We start from the raw sequence: 5,328 nt of genomic DNA on the forward strand, positions 1-5,328 counted from the left end.
GGGGACACCGGAGCTGTTCGAAGCGCCGAGACGCGCCGCGTACGGCCGAATATTTTCTAAGTCCCAACGTACCGATCAAGAGTAAAGTACCATTTTCCTACATTAGATTTCGTTCTAAATGCTTAATCCCTATGTAAAAACGTTAGTTAAGCAAGAATATCGTATTTTTAAAAAAATCTAATGATAGGATTTCCCAGAAAATTGAAAAAACCGAAAAATGTCAAGAGTAAAGTGCCATTTTCTGACATTAGATTTCGTTCTAAATGCTTAATCCCTATGTAGAAACGTTAGTTAAGCAAGAATATCGTATTTTTAAAAAAATCTAATGATAGGATTTTTCAGAAAATTGAAAAAACCGTAAAATATCAAGAGTAAAGTGCCCTTATTTTAAACAATGTATCGTTCTAAATGCTTAATCCCTATGTAAAACAGTTATTTTAGCAGGAATATGTTATTGAAAAAAATTAGAAAAATTTATTTTAGCCGTAAATCGAAAATAATGGGGACACCGGAGCTGTTCGAAGCGCCGAGCGCGCCGCGTACGCCCGAATATTTTCAAAGTCCCAACGTACCGATCAAGAGTAAAGTACCATTTTCCTACATTAGATTTCGTTCTAAATACTTAATCCCTATGTAAAAACGTTAGTTAAGCAAGAATATCGTATTTTTAAAAAAATCTAATGATAGGATTTTCCAGAAAATTGAAAAAACCGAAAAATGTCAAGAGTAAAGTGCCATTTTCTGACATTAGATTTCGTTCTAAATGCTTAATCCCTATGTAGAAACGTTAGTTATGCAAGATTATCGTATTTTTAAAAAAATCTAATGATAGGATTTTTCAGAAAATTGAAAAAACCGTAAAATGTCAAGAGTAAAGTGCCCTTATTTTAAACATTATATCGTTCTAAATGCTTAATCCCTATGTAAAAAAGTTATCTAAGCAAGAATATGTTATTGAATAAAATGAGAAAAATTTATTTTAGCCGTAAATCGAAAATAATGGGTCGAGCGAATCGGTCGATTGCGCCGAGACGCGCTATGATGCAACAGACGAGCGATTGGAACGCCCGAATATTTTCAAAGTCCCAACGTACCGGTCAAGAGTAAAGTACCATTTTCCTACATTAGATTTCGTTCTAAATGCTTAATCCCTATGTAAAAACGTTAGTTAAGCAAGAATATCGTATTTTAAAAAAAATCTAATGATAGGATTTTCCAGAAAATTGAAAAAACCGAAAAATGTCAAGAGTAAAGTGCCATTTTCTGACATTAGATTTCGTTCTAAATGCTTAATCCCTATGTAGAAACGTTAGTTAAGCAAGAATATCGTATTTTTAAAAAAATCTAATGGTAGGATTTTTCAGAAAATTGAAAAAACCGTAAAATGTCAAGAGTAAAGTGCCCTTATTTTAAACATTATATCGTTCTAAATGCTTAATCCCTATGTAAAAAAGTTATCTAAGCAAGAATATGTTATTGAATAAAATGAGAAAAATTTATTTTAGCCGTAAATCGAAAATAATGGGTCGAGCGAATCGGTCGATTGCGCCGAGACGCGCTATGATGCAACAGACGAGCGATTGGAACGCCCGAATATTTTCAAAGTCCCAACGTACCGATCAAGAGTAAAGTACCATTTTCCTACATTAGATTTCGTTCTAAATGCTTAATCCCTATGTAAAAACGTTAGTTAAGCAAGAATATCGTATTTTTAAAAAAATCTAATGATAGGATTTCCCAGAAAATTGAAAAAACCGAAAAATGTCAAGAGTAAAGTGCCATTTTCTGACATTAGATTTCGTTCTAAATGCTTAATCCCTATGTAGAAACGTTAGTTAAGCAAGAATATCGTATTTTTAAAAAAATCTAATGATAGGATTTTTCAGAAAATTGAAAAAACCGTAAAATATCAAGAGTAAAGTGCCCTTATTTTAAACAATGTATCGTTCTAAATGCTTAATCCCTATGTAAAACAGTTATTTTAGCAGGAATATGTTATTGAAAAAAATTAGAAAAATTTATTTTAGCCGTAAATCGAAAATAATGGGGACACCGGAGCTGTTCGAAGCGCCGAGCGCGCCGCGTACGCCCGAATATTTTCAAAGTCCCAACGTACCGATCAAGAGTAAAGTACCATTTTCCTACATTAGATTTCGTTCTAAATGCTTAATCCCTATGTAAAAACGTTAGTTAAGCAAGAATATCGTATTTTTAAAAAAATCTAATGATAGGATTTCCCAGAAAATTGAAAAAACCGAAAAATGTCAAGAGTAAAGTGCCATTTTCTGACATTAGATTTCGTTCTAAATGCTTAATCCCTATGTAGAAACGTTAGTTAAGCAAGAATATCGTATTTTTAAAAAAATCTAATGATAGGATTTTTCAGAAAATTGAAAAAACCGTAAAATATCAAGAGTAAAGTGCCCTTATTTTAAACAATGTATCGTTCTAAATGCTTAATCCCTATGTAAAACAGTTATTTTAGCAGGAATATGTTATTGAAAAAAATTAGAAAAATTTATTTTAGCCGTAAATCGAAAATAATGGGGACACCGGAGCTGTTCGAAGCGCCGAGCGCGCCGCGTACGCCCGAATATTTTCAAAGTCCCAACGTACCGATCAAGAGTAAAGTACCATTTTCCTACATTAGATTTCGTTCTAAATACTTAATCCCTATGTAAAAACGTTAGTTAAGCAAGAATATCGTATTTTTAAAAAAATCTAATGATAGGATTTTCCAGAAAATTGAAAAAACCGAAAAATGTCAAGAGTAAAGTGCCATTTTCTGACATTAGATTTCGTTCTAAATGCTTAATCCCTATGTAGAAACGTTAGTTAAGCAAGAATATCGTATTCTTAAAAAAATCTAATGATAGGATTTTTCAGAAAATTGAAAAAACCGTAAAATGTCAAGAGTAAAGTGCCATTTTCTGACATTAGATTTCGTTCTAAATGCTTAATCCCTATGTAGAAACGTTAGTTAAGCAAGAATATCGTATTTTTAAAAAAATCTAATGATAGGATTTTTCAGAAAATTGAAAAAACCGTAAAATGTCAAGAGTAAAGTGCCCTTATTTTAAACAATGTATCGTTCTAAATGCTTAATCCCTATGTAAAAAAGTTATTTTAGCAGGAATATGTTATTGAAAAAAATTAGAAAAATTTATTTTAGCCGTAAATCGAAAATAATGGGGACACCGGAGCTGTTCGAAGCGCCGAGCGCGCCGCGTACGCCCGAATATTTTCAAAGTCCCAACGTACCGATCAAGAGTAAAGTACCATTTTCCTACATTAGATTTCGTTCTAAATACTTAATCCCTATGTAAAAACGTTAGTTAAGCAAGAATATCGTATTTTTAAAAAAATCTAATGATAGGATTTTCCAGAAAATTGAAAAAACCGAAAAATGTCAAGAGTAAAGTGCCATTTTCTGACATTAGATTTCGTTCTAAATGCTTAATCCCTATGTAGAAACGTTAGTTAAGCAAGAATATCGTATTTTTAAAAAAATCTAATGATAGGATTTTTCAGAAAATTGAAAAAACCGTAAAATGTCAAGAGTAAAGTGCCCTTATTTTAAACAATGTATCGTTCTAAATGCTTAATCCCTATGTAAAAAAGTTATTTTAGCAGGAATATGTTATTGAAAAAAATTAGAAAAATTTATTTTAGCCGTAAATCGAAAATAATGGGGACACCGGAGCTGTTCGAAGCGCCGAGCGCGCCGCGTACGCCCGAATATTTTCAAAGTCCCAACGTACCGATCAAGAGTAAAGTACCATTTTCCTACATTAGATTTCGTTCTAAATACTTAATCCCTATGTAAAAACGTTAGTTAAGCAAGAATATCGTATTTTTAAAAAAATCTAATGATAGGATTTTCCAGAAAATTGAAAAAACCGAAAAATGTCAAGAGTAAAGTGCCATTTTCTGACATTAGATTTCGTTCTAAATGCTTAATCCCTATGTAGAAACGTTAGTTATGCAAGATTATCGTATTTTTAAAAAAATCTAATGATAGGATTTTTCAGAAAATTGAAAAAACCGTAAAATGTCAAGAGTAAAGTGCCCTTATTTTAAACATTATATCGTTCTAAATGCTTAATCCCTATGTAAAAAAGTTATCTAAGCAAGAATATGTTATTGAATAAAATGAGAAAAATTTATTTTAGCCGTAAATCGAAAAAAAGACTGTTCGTTTCTCTGTCTCTCTCGCGCGATCGAAGTATTGATGTTTCCCGGCAATGTAATGGGATATTAATTAAACTTTATACACGAAATTACTCGTTTTGATCCCCGCTACACAGCCGTATACTTTTTATAATTTTGTGGAATCGGGAACCTTGAAATATTTAACATAACGCGGATCGTCTGTCTCTGTCTCTTTCTAGATCGGAATAATCGATGTTTCCCGGCAAACTATTGGGAGTTTAATTAAACTTTATACATGAAATTACTCGTTTTGATCCCCGCTACACAGCCGTATACTTTTTATAATTTTGTGGAATCGGTAACCTGGAGATATTTAACATAACGCGGATCGTCTATCTCTGTCTCTTTCTAGATCGGAATAATCGATGTTTCCCGGCAAAGTAATGGGAGATTAATTAAACTTTATACACGAAATTACTCGTTTTGATCCCCGCTACACAGCCGTATACTTTTTATAATTTTGTGGAATCGGAAACCTTGAAATATTTAACATAACGCGGATCGACTGTCTCTGTCTCTTTCTAGATCGGAATAATCGATGTTTCCCGGCAGACTATTGGGAGTTTAATTAAACTTTATACATGAAATTACTCGTTTTGATCCCCGCTACACAGCCGTATACTTTTTATAATTTTGTGGAATCGGTAACCTGGAGATATTTAACATAACGCGGATCGTCTATCTCTGTCTCTTTCTAGATCGGAATAATCGATGTTTCCCGGCAAACTAATGGGAGTTTAATTAAACTTTATACACGAAATTACTCGTTTTGATCCCCGCTACACAGCCGTATACTTTTTATAATTTTGTGGAATCGGGAACCTTGAAATATTTAACATAACGCGGATCGTCTGTCTCTGTCTCTTTCTAGATCGGAATAATCGATGTTTCCCGGCAAACTAATGGGATATTAATTAAACTTTATACACGAAATTACTCGTTTTGATCCCTGCTACACAGCCGTATACTTTTTATAATTTTGTGGAATCGGGAACCTTGAAATATTTAACATAACGCGGATCGTCTATCTCTGTCTCTTTCTAGATCGGAAGAATCGATGTTTCCCGGCAAACTAATGGGAGTTTAATTAAACTTTATGCATCAAATCATTCAGTT

This window comes from Megalopta genalis, unplaced genomic scaffold (assembly GCF_051020955.1).
Source record: "Megalopta genalis isolate 19385.01 unplaced genomic scaffold, iyMegGena1_principal scaffold0295, whole genome shotgun sequence".
Lineage (NCBI taxonomy): Eukaryota > Metazoa > Arthropoda > Insecta > Hymenoptera > Halictidae > Megalopta > Megalopta genalis.